Source organism: Oncorhynchus masou, unplaced genomic scaffold, assembly GCF_036934945.1.
Source record: "Oncorhynchus masou masou isolate Uvic2021 unplaced genomic scaffold, UVic_Omas_1.1 unplaced_scaffold_980, whole genome shotgun sequence".
In the NCBI taxonomy this organism is placed as follows: Eukaryota; Metazoa; Chordata; class Actinopteri; order Salmoniformes; family Salmonidae; genus Oncorhynchus; species Oncorhynchus masou.
In genome coordinates this window covers 168,106-183,199 of record NW_027016313.1, presented here as the reverse complement: position 1 = coordinate 183,199, position 15,094 = coordinate 168,106, and the positions used below count along the sequence as shown (strand labels likewise).

Here is a 15,094-nt window from a genome sequence, read left to right as displayed (position 1 = left end):
TTATTACTGTGTAAAACCTGGCAGTACTACTGATTTCTCTGAGACTGAGGCTGTCACGACTTCTGCCGAAGTCGTTGCCTCTCCTTGTTCGGGTGGTGCTCGGTGTTCGACGTCACCGGTCTTCTAGCCATCATTGATCCATTTTTCATTTTCCATTGGTTTTGTCTTGTCTTCCCACACACCTGTTTTCAATCCCATTCAATACCTGTTGTGTATTTAACCCTCTGTTTCCCCTCATGTCTTTGTCAGAGATTGTTTAATTGTCAGTGTTGTTATTTTGTTGTGTTGGTGCGCGACGGGTCCTCGTACCCATGTCTTTCATGTCTGTACGTTTTAGTGTTATGGAGCATGTTCCGTTGACATTTATTAAAATACTCCATTTACACTTCATTTTGACTCTCCTGCGCCTGACTTCCCTGCCACCTATACACACGACTCTGACAGAGGCAGATATATATTATTACTGTGTAAAACCTGGCAGTACTACGGATTTCTCTGAGACTGAGGCAGATACATAGTATTTAGCATAAAAAAACATGATTATTTGTCTTTCTGAAATGAAACCAAGTGATAGATTTTAAACAAACACATGTCTGTCATTGAACAGCCCCATGCCATAATTTGATTGTTAAAAAACACACCCAATTCTTTCATAATTTCTTAAACAATATAAGCTAATTTACCAACATTTCTGAAAGTGGATATAGCATTTTGGAATGAAACTCTTCTTATGTTTCCCCATCTGAGCTCAGAGTAGATGAGAGATGTAATGTTTGTCTCTGTTGTGTTGAAGCCAAATCAAGCAGGAGAGACCAGCTTCACCAGTGCCCAGCGGTCTGTCCATGAAGAGTGACCGGTCTATGGGTACACCTATACGGTTTAGAGAGGGAGACTTTTCTACTGAACAAAGGTAAGAAGAACTCAAGGATCATGGTCAGCGAGTTAAACAACACTGTCTCTAGTAATTTCTCCTCTCCCATTTTACCATTTATTTTTGTTGTTTTCATAATCCATAGGCTAATGCTTTTTTTCAATTTCCACAGTCCTAAAACAATATTAAACATGTATCATGTGTATCATGTTTTGTCCACAGAAACCAACAAGAGAGATCAGAGTCAAAGATTGTCAGTGGTCAGTCTTCCCAGAGTCTTCAAACAGACCTGGCCTCTATATTCAGTGTATGTTGTCCTGTTACGTACATTTGTTTTTGTTTACCTCAAGTAAGGTTGATCTGTCAATCATTCATTAATGTGTTGATGAGAAAGCATTTCTTCTCTTGCTTAAATTATTTACTTTATTTATTTCAGTTGCTTGAAGAGAATATTATGACATTTGTAAAGAACGAGCTGAAGATGTTCAAGAAGATTCTTCGTCCAGAACTCCCAGAAGGCTTTGAGAGACATAAGCAGGATAAGGAAGTGAATGCTGAAGATGAGAAGCATGAGAGCAGTGCCAGAGAGGGGGCTCTGAAGATCACACTGCACGTCCTGAGGAAAATGAACCAGAAGGAGCTTGCTGACACACTGGAGAAAAGTAAGAGCTGTCTGCCTCATGTTGAATGCTGTTTTATAACAAACATTTGAAAGTTGTAGCTCAAGTACATCTAAAATAGCTTTGAATTCAATGATATTGTAGATGCCTTAATACAACACTTAGTGACCTCATCAAGTAGCAGCAGCAGCGAGAGAGAGAGAGATTCTGACCTTAGTTCTTTTGTTATGTCTTTGTTTTAGTCAGGGCGTGTGTTGGGTGCGTTGTCTATGTTCTGTTTTCTATGTAGTATTTATGTGTTTGGCCTGGTATGGTTCTCAATCAGAGGCAGGTGTCGTTAGTTGTCTCTGATTGAGAATCATACCTTTCCTTTTGTGTTTTGTGGGTGTTTATTTTCCATGCCATTGTTTGTTTCCACACGGAACTGTTTAGGTTTTGTTTTTTTCACGTTGTCGTTTATTGTTTTGTTCAGTGTTCTTATTAAAAACCAAGATGAACACTTACCACGCTGCGTATTGGTCCGATCCTTGCTACTCCTCCTCAGAAGAGGAAGGAAGGAAGTCGTTACACAACATTAATGATACCATCAAAAATAATAATAATAATATAATCAGTCACTCTAGTGTGTAATGCATTATGAAATCATGTACACATTTATATGGGCGTTTAAGGGAAAACAACATGATTATAATGTAGAACTTTATAACAGTCCAACAACACTGTATGCATTAAAACAGATGTAATATTAATATCCTCTGTGTTATTTCTTCATTCAGATGAACTTGCTGTGATTTGCCAACGTGAACTCAAATCTAATCTAAAGAAGAAGTTTCAATGTGTATTTGAGGGGATCGCTAAACAAGGAAACCCAACACTTCTCAATAAGATCTACACAGAGCTCTACATCACAGAGGGTGGAACAGGAGAGGTCAATAATGAACATGAGCTGAGACAGATTGAGACAACAACCAGGAAACAAGCAAGACCAGAGACTGCAATCAAATGTAACGACATCTTCAAACCCTTAACTGGACAAGACAAACCTATCAGAACTGTGCTGACAAAGGGAGTCGCTGGCATTGGAAAAACAGTCTCTGTGCAGAAGTTCATTCTGGACTGGGCTGAAGGAAAAGCAAATCAGGATGTCCAATTTGTATTTTCATTCCCTTTTCGGGAGCTGAATTTGATGAAAGGGGAAAAACACACTTTGATTGAACTTCTCAATCACTTCTCAATGGAAACCAAAGAATCACGAATCTCCAACTACGACAAGTACAAAGTTCTGTTCATCTTTGATGGTCTGGATGAGTGCCGACTGCCCCTAGACTTCCAGAAGAACAAGATCTGTTTTGACGTCACAGAGTCAACCTCAGTGGATGTTCTGCTGACAAATCTCATCAAGGGAAATCTGCTTCCCTCTGCTCTCCTCTGGATAACTACCCGACCTGCAGCAGCCAATAAGATTCCTTCAGAGTGTGTTGACCAGGTGACAGAGGTACGAGGGTTCAATGACCCACAGAAGGAGGAGTACTTCAGGAAGAGATTCAGTGATGAGGACCTGGCCAGCAGAATCATCTCACATAAAGACATCAAGGAGCCTCCACATCATGTGCCACATTCCAGTCTTCTGTTGGATTTCTGCAACAGTCCTTGAAGACATACTGAAACATAAGAGAAAGAGGTGCCAAAGACTCTGACTGAGATGTACACACACCTTGTGGTGTTTCATACCAAACATCAGAATGAAAAGTATCTTGGGAAAGAAGAGACAGGTCCCGACTGGAATAAAGAGAGCATTCTGTCACTGGGAAAACTGGCTTTTCAACAGCTTGTGAACGGCAATCTGATTTTCTATGAAGAAGACCTGAAAGAGTCTGGCATTGATGTTAATGAAGCCTCAGTGTACTCAGGATTGTGCACACAGATCTTTAAAGAGGAATGTGGTCTGTACCAGGACAAGGTGTACTGCTTCGTGCATCTGAGCATTCAGGAGTTTCTGGCGGCTGTATATGTGTTCCTTTCATTCAGCAACAACAATGAGAATCTTATGACCAAACCTCAATCAACATCCAGGAACCTTTTTGCACTGTTCAGAAACAAGCCTGGAGTTACTTTCTACAAGAGTGCTGTGGATGAAGCCTTACAAAGTGAGACAGGAAACCTGGACCTTTTCCTCCGCTTCCTCCTGGGCCTCTCACTGGAGTCCAATCAGAAGCACTTACGAGGTCTACTGACAATGACAAGAGGCAGCTCACAGAGTCATGAAGAAACAGTCAAGTACATCAAGGAGAAGATCAGGGAGAATCCCTCTCCAGAGAGGTGCATCAATCTGTTCCACTGTCTGAATGAACTGAATGACCATTCTCTAGTGGAGGAGATCCAAAGATACCTGAGCTCAGGAAGTCTGTCAGAAGCCAAACTGTCACCTGCACAGTGGTCAGCTCTGGTCTTTGTGTTGCTGACTTCAGAAAAGGAGCTGGATGTGTTTGACCTGAAGAAATACTCCAGATCAGAGGAAGGTCTTCTGAGGCTGCTGCCAGTGGTCAAAGCCTCCAGAGCTGCTCTGTGAGTAAATACAAATACATTTAAGTGCTAATCATCAGGAAGAAATATTCACTTTAGAGAAAAATATGAATTGTTGAAAAACAGATATACTCAGTGCATTGCTGTTCACATTAGTATAACAATTGTAGTATCTGGGATCTACATCTGTTTATATTAGTTACTGTGCTGTTACTAAGCTGTAATGCATTACGGCAGTGTTACGTTACTACACCTAATAGGAAATGCACATGCGCACTGGGGAGCCGGGAACTGTAGAGCGCGAGGGAACTGTAGAGCGCGAGGGAACTGTAGAGCACGAGGGAACTGTAGAGCACGAGGGGAACTGTAGAGCGAGGGAACTGTAGAGCGCGAGGAACTGTAGAGCGAGGGAACTGTGGAGCGCGAGGAACTGTAGGCGCGAGGAACTGTAGGCGCGAGGAACTGTAGAGCGCGAGGGAACTGTAGAGCGCGAGGGAACTGTAGAGCGCGAGGAACTGTAGAGCGCGAGGAACTGTAGAGCGCGAGGGAACTGTAGAGCGCGAGGGAACTGTAGAGCGCGAGGGAACTGTAGAGCCGAGGGAACTGTAGAGCGCGAGGGAACTGTAGAGCGAGGGAACTGTAGAGCGAGGGGAACTGTAGGCGCGAGGGAACTGTAGAGCGCGAGGGAACTGTAGAGCGCGGGGAACTGTAGGCGCGCGAGGTAACTGTAGAGCGCAAGGTAACTGTAGAGCGCGAGGGAACTGTAGAGCGCGAGGTAACTGTAGAGCGCGAGGAACTGTAGAGCGCGAGGAACTGTAGAGCGCGAGGGAACTGTAGAGCGCGAGGCGCGGAGTAGTGTAGAGCACGAGGGGAACTGTAGAGCACGAGGGAACTGTAGAGCGCGAGGGTTTTGACTAAACGAAAACTAACTGTACTCCCGTCTCCTGCCTGGTCATTTCTCCACAACACAAATATTACAACAACGTGACCATATATTTCTAGGAGATTAAAGATGAATCTATATGTTGTTTGAGAGAATAAACCAAATGCATATGCCATTGTCCTTCTACACTACTGGTGTTAAATGAACAGTGTGTTTGTGAAATCATGATGATCTCTCTGTCAGACTGTCGGGCTGTGGAGTCACGGACAAAGGCTGTGCTTCTCTGGTCTCAGCTCTGAAGTCAAACCCCTCACACCTGAGAGAGCTGGATTTGAGTAACAATGACCTGAAGGATTCAGGAGTGAAGCTCCTCTCTGCTGGACTGGGAAATCCCCACTGTAAACTGGAGACTCTGAGGTCAGAATTCCTGTAGTTGGTCAACAAGTGATAACTGTTCACCAGATCCACATGTGTTTACCAGACACATGGTCCACATCACATGTGTTTACCAGACACATAGTCCACATCACATGTGTTTACCAGACACATAGTCCACATCACATGTTTGGACAGTGAAGCTTACAGGTTTAAATGTGCTGCTATGCTCCAGTATTTTGGATTTGAGAAAACAGTTTAATATTAGGTGACAGTACAGAACGTCACCTTTAATTAGAGGTTAATGGTGAGAGGTTAGTATGTTTGGTTGTTGCCTCTGTAACTCTCTCACTCTTTATTATTAATGATTCAGTCATGGTCTTTCTTAATCATGGCAGTCACAAGCTTGTTGTGGTCATTGTTGTGACAGAATATCAGACCAAATACAAATCTTTTAACTATTTTAATAGACTATAAGTGAATTGGTCAGAATACTTATGACCTCTTCAGATAGGGGGACTAGATAGATGAATTGCTTTTAGTTTTCTAAACATGAAACAGACATGTATAAAAGAATGCCCTCAAATTAAAGGTGACATCAGTAGCGTGCCGTGGTTCTGGGGCCCGGGCCTTCAGTGAAGTCCTACACAGTCCCACCCAAATTAATCCACCTCTTATTACCATCATTATGATGCCATGGCTCTAGACACTATACATTTAGACAGAAACGCAGTATAACCAGGCGTTGTGTCACCTTGAAATGTACATTTTTATTCAGAGAATTGCAGGGGAAGAGTACAATACATTTTCATTGTGCAGCTTCGTTGCCCTGCGCGCTTGTTCGTTGAGCTGTAGATCCACTCGGGTGTCCCCAAAAGTTTTCAAAAGCACCATTGTTTGTAAGTGCCCAGCCGTACTTTGGTGTCTCGTTGCTGCCTTGGTTAGACAACTCAGGTTTGCAAAGCCAGTGTGGCTCCAAACACCAAATCGATCACTTGCAAATAATAGACATTCCCAGCAGTACAGTTTGCAGTGCTTCTCGGAGCCTGTCTTTGTAGCGTCGGGTTTGTAAGCGTCGCGTCTACCTCTCCTGACAATGTCTAACTTTTCTTGAAAAGTTTGTCTTGAGAATGGCGTTATAATTATATCCTCAACCAAATCGATATCTTCTCCTTCTGCCATTGTGGGTTGAAAAAACAGCTTAGTAGTACGCAAATTAATTAGTTTATCAATTTCAGTTTCCTAGTTCTGAGACCTGCCCATATAGGACCTGCCTCTCAATATTGGTAATCCAATCAAAAGACGTGCAGGCACTACGCCTGCTAGCTGGCTCCTGTGTAACACTGGAGCCAGCCAGCAGGCGTACAATAGCCAACTCTAAAGCTGATTGGTTGACACTAAATTTTAATTTCCATTCACTTTAAGCTACAAGCGCCCGCACTGTTGATTCTGAAGGCCTGAGGGCAGATTTTAGACCCCTGGCAACACATGATGGCTGAATATGATTGGATAAAATATCTAACATAAAGACCAGCCCTCCAAGTCTCAACCTGGGGCTGGAAGCAGTGCAACCAAGAGGAACGCTATGAAATGAAGAGTGTAACTCTTACTCTGGGGAATAATTTAATACATATTTGTGGGAAAATATATTTAAAAAAAAATATATATTCTGATGATGTTTAGGCCAGCAGAGAAGGTCTTGCTGGCCCTGACGGCCCACCACTGTGTGACGTTATATAAATAAATAGGACATTAACGCTTGACTAGTAACCGGAAGGTTGCAAGTTCAAATCCCCAAGCTGACAAGGTACAAATCTGTCGTTCTGCCCCTGAACAGGCAGTTAACCCACTGTTCCTAGGCCGTCATTGAAAATAAGAATTTGTGCTTAACTGACTTGCCTGGTTAAATAAAGATACAATAAAAATAAATACTGCCACTTTAAATAACACATTTGACTGTCAATATATATATATATATATATATATATATTACACTGTCAATATATATATGGTGTGGACTGTATACTCAGTCCAATCTAAATCTGACACCTCACTGTCTGTCTTTTGACTGATGCTGTTTTTAAACTGGTCTGGTCAGTCTACTCAAATATTTGGACTTCAGATTTTTCTCTCTACAAGCCATACTTTGATCATTTTGTAATTTCTAAAAATGATACATTCATTTATGAATAGATATGAAAGCCATCTGGACTCTGATATATCTTATTATGTTGAAGAAATTTCCTGACACTATTTTCACCACCAAAGAATATCAGTGTGATTTTAATATGATTTGACTCTTTGCAGGCTGTCAGGCTGTGGAGTCACGGACAAAGGCTGTGCTTCTCTGGTCTCAGCTTTCATCTCAAACCCCTCACACCTGAGAGAGCTGGATCTGAGTAACAATGACCTGAAGGATTCAGGAGTGAAGCTGCTCTCTGCTGGACTGGGGAATCCCCACTGTAAACTGGAGACTCTGAGGTCAGTATTCCTGTAGTTGGTCAACAAGTGATAACTGTTCACCAGATCCACATGTGTTTACCAGGAACACATAGTCCACATCACATGTGTTTACCAGACACATAGTCCACATCATATATGTTTACCAGACACATAGTCCACATCACATGTGTTTACCAGGCACATAGTCCACATCACATGTGTTTACCAGACACATAGTCCACATCATACAGACACACATAGTCATCATACAGACACACATAGTCCACATCACACAGACACCACATAGTCCACATCACATGTGTTTACCACATCACATAGTCACACATCACATGTGTTTCATACCAGACACACATAGTCCAATTGTGTTTACAGACACATAGATCATATATTTTACCAGACACATAGTCCACATCACATGTGTTTACCAGACACATAGTCCACATCACATGTGTTTACCAGGCACATAGTCCACATCATACAGACACACATATTCCACATCATACAGACACACATAGTCCACATCACATGTGTTTACCAGGCACATAGTCCACATCATACAGACACACATAGTCCACATCATACAGACACACATAGTCCACATCACACAGACACACATAGTCCACATCACACAGACACACATAGTCCATCACACAGACACACATAGTCCACATCACATGTGTTTACCAGACACATAGTCCACATCATACAGACACACATATTCCACATCACACAGACACACATAGTCCACATCATACAGACACACATATTCCTCATCACACAGACACACATAGTCCACATCACATGTGTTTGGACAGTGAAGCTTACAGGTTTAAATTTGCTGCTATACTCCAGTATTTTGGATTTGAGAAAACAGTTTAATATTAGGTGACAGTACAGAACGTCACCTTTTAATTAGAGGTTAATGGTGAGAGGTTAGTATGTTTGGTTGTTGCCTCTGTAACTCTCTCACTCTTTATTATTAATGATTCATTCATGATCTTTCTTAATCATGGCAGTCACAAGCTTGTTGTGGTCATTGTTGCGACAGAATATCAGACCAAATACAAATCTTTTGACTATTTTAATAGACTATAAGTGAATTGGTCAGAATACTTATGACCTCTTCAGATAGGGGGACTAGATACATGAATTGCTTTTAGTTTTCTAAACGTGAAACAGACATGTATAAAAGAATGCCCTCAAATTAAAGGTGACATCAGTAGCGTGCCGTGGTTCTGGGGCCCGGGCCTTCAGTGAAGTCCTACACAGTCCCACCCAAATTAATCCACCTCTTATTACCATCATTATGATGCCATGGCTCTAGACACTATACATTTAGACAGAAACGCAGTATAACCAGGCGTTGCGTCACCTTGAAATGTACATTTTTATTCAGAGAATTGCAGGGGAAGAGTACAATACATTTTCATTGTGCAGCTTCGTTGCCCTGCGCGCTTGTTCGTTGAGCTGTAGATCCACTCGGTGTCCCCAAAAGTTTTCAAAAGCACCATTGTTTGTAAGTGCCCAGCCGTACTTTGGTGTCTCGTTGCTGCCTTGGTTAGACAACTCAGGTTTGCAAAGCCAGTGTGGCTCCAAACACCAAATCGATCACTTGCAAATAATAGACATTCCCAGCAGTACAGTTTGCAGTGCTTCTCAGAGCCTGTCTTTGTAGCGTCGGGTTTGTAGCGTCGGCGTCTACCTCTCCTGACAATGGCTAACTTTTCTTGAAATGATTGTCTTGAGAATGGCGTTTTAACTATATCCTCGACCAAATCGATATCTTCTCCTTCCGCCATTGTGGGTTGAAAAAACAGCTTAGTAGTACGCAAATTAATTAGTTTATCAATTTCAGTTTCCTAGTTCTGAGACCTGCCCATATAGGACCTGCCTCTCAATATTGGTAATCCAATCAAAAGACGTGCAAGCACTACGCCTGCTAGCTGGCTCCTGTGTAGCACTGGAGCCAGCCAGCAGGCGTACAATAGCCAACTCTAAAGCTGATTGGTTGACACTAAATTTTAATTTCCATTCACTTTAAGCTACAAGCGCCCGCACTGTTGATTCTGAAGGCCTGAGGGCAGATTTTAGACCCCTGGCAACACATGATGGCTGAATATGATTGGATAAAATATCTCACATAAAGACCAGCCCTCCAAATCTCAACCTGGGGCTGGAAGCAGTGCAACCAAGAGGAACGCTATGAAATGAAGAGTGTAACTCTTACTCTGGGGAATAATTTAATACATATTTGTGGGAAAATATATTTAAAAAATATATATATTCTGATGATGTTTAGGCCAGCAGAGAAGGTCTTGCTGGCCCTGACGGCCCACCACTGTGTGACGTTATATAAATAAATAGGACATTAACGCTTGACTAGTAACCGGAAGGTTGCAAGTTCAAATCCCCGAGCTGACAAGGTACAAATCTGTCGTTCTGCCCCTGAACAGGCAGTTAACCCACTGTTCCTAGGCCGTCATTGAAAATAAGAATTTGTTCTTAACTGACTTGCCTAGATAAATAAAGATAAAAATAAATACTGCCACTTTAAATAACACATTTGATCTCAAATCCAAAATGCTGGAGTATAGAGCCACATATAACATTTTATCGTCACTGTCTATATATATGTGGTGTGGACTGTATACTCAGTAAAATCTAAATCTGACACCTCACTGTCAAACTAGATATGGTGTGAACTGTATACTCAGTACAATCTAAATCTGACACCTCACTGTCAAACTAGATATGATGTGGACTGTATACTCAGTACAATCTAAATCTGACACCTCTCTGTTAAACTAGACATGATGTGGACTGTTTACTCAGTACAATCTAAATCTGACACCTCACTGTCAAACTAGATATGGTGTGGACTGTATACTCAGTACAATCTAAATCTGACACCTCACTGTCTGTCTTTTGACTGATGCTGTTTTTAAACTGGTCTGGTCAGTCTACTCAAATATTTGGACTTTATATTTTTCTCTCTACAAGCCATACTTTGATCATTTTGTAATTTCTAAAAATGATACATTCATTTATGAATAGATATGAAAGCCATCTGGACTCTAAATATATATTATTATGTTGAAGAAATTTCCTGACACTATTTTCACCACCAAAGAATATCAGTGTGATTTTAATATGATTTGACTCTTTGCAGGCTGTCAGGCTGTGGAGTCACGGACAAAGGCTGTGCTTCTCTGGTCTCAGCTCTGAAGTCAAACCCCTCACACCTGAGAGAGCTGGATCTGAGTAACAATGACCTGAAGGATTCAGGAGTGAAGCTGCTCTCTGCTGGACTGTGGAGTCCCCACTGTAAACTGGAGACTCTGAGGTCAGTATTCCTGTAGTTGGTCAACAAGTGATAACTGTTCACCAGATCTACATGTGTTTACCAGACACATAGTCCACATCACATGTGTTTACCAGACACATAGTCCACATCACATGTGTTTACCAGACACATAGTCCACATCATACAGACACACATAGTCCACATCATACAGACACACATAGTCCACATCATATGTGTTTACCAGGCACATAGTCCACATCATACAGACACACATAGTCCACATCATATGTGTTTACCATACACATAGTCCACATCATACAGACACACATAGTCCACATCATATGTGTTTACCAGGCACATAGTCCACATCACGTGTTTACCAGGCACATAGTCCACATCACATGTGTTTACCAGGCACATAGTCCACATCACATGTGTTTACCAGACACATAGTCCACATCACATGTGTTTACCAGGCACATAGTCCACATCACATGTGTTTACCAGGCACATAGTCCACATCACACAGACACACATAGTCCACATCATATGTGTTTACCAGGCACATAGTCCACATCACATGTTTTTACCAGACACATAGTCCACATCATATGTGTTTGGACAGTGAAGCTTACAGGTTTAAATTTGCTGCTATGCTCCAGTATTTTGGATTTGAGAAAACAGTTTAATATTAGGTGACTGTACAGAATGTCACCTTTAATTAGAGGTTAATGGTGAGAGGTTAGTTTGTTTTGTTGTTGCCTCTGTAACTCTCTCACTCTTTATTATTAATGATTCAGTCATGGTCTTTCTTAATCATGGCAGTCACAAGCTTGTTGTGGTCATTGTTGTGACAGAATATCAGACCAAATACAAATCTTTTGACTATTTTAATAGACTATAAGTGAATTGGTCAGAATACTTATGACCTCTTCAGATAGGGGGACTAGATAGATGAATTGCTTTTAGTTTTCTAAACGTGAAACAGACATTTATAAAAGAATGCCCTCAAATTAAAGGTGACATTATATAAATTAATAGGACATTATATACTGTCACTTCAAATAAAACATTTGATCTCAAATCCAAAATGCCGGAGTATAGAGCCACATATAAAATGTTATCTTCACTGTCAATATATATATGATGTGGACTGTATACTCAATACAATCTAAATCTGACACCTCACTGTTAAACTAGATATGGTGTGGACTGTATACTCAATACAATCTAAATCTGACACCTCTCTGTTAAACTAGATATGGTGTGAACTGTATACTCAGTACAATCTAAATCTGACACCTCACTGTCAAACTAGATATGGTGTGGACGGTATACTCAGTACAATCTAAATCTGACACCTCACTGTCAAACTAGATATGGTGTGGACTGTATACTCAGTACAATCTAAATCTGACACCTCACTGTCAAACTAGATATGATGTGGACTGTATACTCAATACAATCTAAATCTGATACCTCACTGTCAAACTAGATATGGTGTGGACTGTATACTCAGTACAATCTAAATCTGATACCTCACTGTCTGTCTTTTGACTGATGCTGTGTTTAAACTGGTCTGGTCAGTCTACTCAAATATTTGGAGTTTATATTTTTCTCTCTACAAACCATGCTTTGATCATTTTGTAATTTCTAAAAATGATACATTAATTAATTAAGCCATCTGGACTCTGATATATCTTATTATGTTGAAGAAATTTACTGCCACTATTTTCACCACCAAAGAATAGCACTGTGATTTTAATATGATTTGATTTGCAGCCTGTCAGGCTGTCTAGTCACAGAGGAAGGCTGTTGTTCTCTGGTCTCAGCTCTGAAATCAAACCCCTCACACCTGAGAGAGCTGGATCTGAGCTACAATCACCCAGGAGACTCAGGAGTCAGACTGCTCTCTGCTGGACTGGAGGATCCACACTGCAGACTGGAGAAACTCAAGTGTGTAGAGGGTTTATGTCAATGTTCATATCAGACATGTTTGAGTTATCAGGCCAGTTAAGACAAACATTATTACCACCACTTTGGCATAGTTGTGAGTGAGTGTGTGTGTGTGTGTGTGTGTGTGTGTGTGTGTGTGTGTGTGTGTGTGTGTGTGTGTGTGTGTGTGTGTGTGTGTGTGTGTGTGTGTGTGTGTGTGCGTGCTTTGCGTTCACATGTATCAGTAATTGACTGTCTGTTCCTCTGCTTTCCGCTACAGTGTGGAACATGGTGGAGAGAACAGAATGAAACCTGGACTTAGAAAATGTGAGTGTTGACTGCTGTGAAGAATTTGACTAAGAATAAGTCAAAGTCAAAGACCACCATCATTACTTACTTGGTCGTATTAAATATAAGTTGTAGTTCTACAGAAGCAGAAATCAGGGACACTAAAGTTTAGAAAGAGTTGCTTTGACAATGTGTGTGTCTGTGTCTGTGTATGTGTGTGGTGTGTTCGTGTAACGCTAGACATGTGTGTGTGTGTGTGTGTGTGTGTGTGTGTGTGTGTGTGTGTGTGTGTGTGTGTGTGTGTAATTAATGGGAATAAGTGTGTTTTATATTACCATACAGTATAACAGTTGATCAATCAAAAGTCTCAAGTTACCTTAACTTCTCCTTTTGATACCTAGAAACATCTACGTTAAATGAATTAGTGAAAGGTGAGTTAACATTCTAATGTGAATGATGATGATTTCTAATATTGTGTCTGGTTTCATCCATCAGATGCCTGTGATCTCACACTGGACCCAAACACAGCACACAGACTCCTCCCTCTGACTGAGGATAACAGAAAGGTGACACGTAGCAGAGAGACACAACCGTATCCTGATCACCCAGAGAGATTTGAGGTCTGGCAGCAAGTGCTGTGTAGAGACAGTCTGACTGGGCGCTGTTACTGGGAGGTAGAGAGGAGTGGGGGATTGGCTGACATTGGAGTGACATATAAAGGAATCAGCAGGAGAGGAGAGGGTAATGACTGTGTTATTGGATCCAATGACAAGTCCTGGAGTCTGTTCTGCTCTGACAACAGTTACACTGCTAGGCACAATAATAATCCCACTACCATAGCCGTCCCCCCCTCCAGCTCCCACAGAGTAGGAGTGTATCTGGACTGGCCTGCCGGCACTCTGTCCTTCTACAGAGTCTCCTCTGCCACACTGACCCACCTGTACACATTCTACACCCCATTCACTGAGCCCCTCTATCCAGGGTTTAAGGTTAATGATGTTGACTCCTCAGTGTCGCTGTGTCGGTTGTTCATGGGGCCAAAAAAGACATGATGTTTCACTCTAATCATGTGTTTTATGTTTGATCACAATATGATCATGTAAATACAATTTAAATGCATGGAGTAACACACACACACCAGTTTGGACCAGTTTATTCCTGGAAATAATAACCATGGTAACTCGGTGTCAATGGACACACACACTCGCACACTGGACACACAATAACACACACTGGACAAACTGGACACACACACACACACACACACACACACACACACACACACACACACACACACTGTAAGTGAAAATGTTAATTGAATGTGCCCATAACTGAGTATGTGACTAACCTTGTGAAACTGTCCTATTATAGTGTCCTGTTCTTCTGAATATTTGTAGATTAGATCTGTAATAGTGTTATAGTAATGAATAAAGTTCAGTTCCAGCTTCACACTGAAACAAAAAACCATAACAATAAGATAATAATAATATAACCAGCCAGGTGAAATGATTTGCTGTATTCCTGAACAAAAGCACCAGTGCATGAACAGTTGTAAAGGATGAACTGCATAATATATATATATATATATTCATGACAAGACAAGATCTAAAAACAGTCATTTGTTGATTGTGTCAGACGCTGTAGTTTCCTTATACCTGTGACTTTTTGTTCTGTTTAAACATTTTTTTTAAAGGTGTAGATCAGCATAATATTGTGGAAAGAATGTTGCTTCCATCAATAATGTAATTGTCTGCATCATTTCCAATCCCCCATATATCTTTGGGGTAAATATACATACCCATACACGCATGCATACACATACACATATATAC

The 15,094-nt window shown here is 41.2% G+C and overlaps 1 pseudogene; it reads left to right on the top strand.

Annotated features, from left to right (window-relative positions):
- Positions 1 to 818: 818 nt before the first annotated feature.
- Positions 819 to 14,838, top strand: LOC135538541 (NACHT, LRR and PYD domains-containing protein 3-like; annotated as a pseudogene).
- Positions 14,839 to 15,094: the final 256 nt, after the last annotated feature.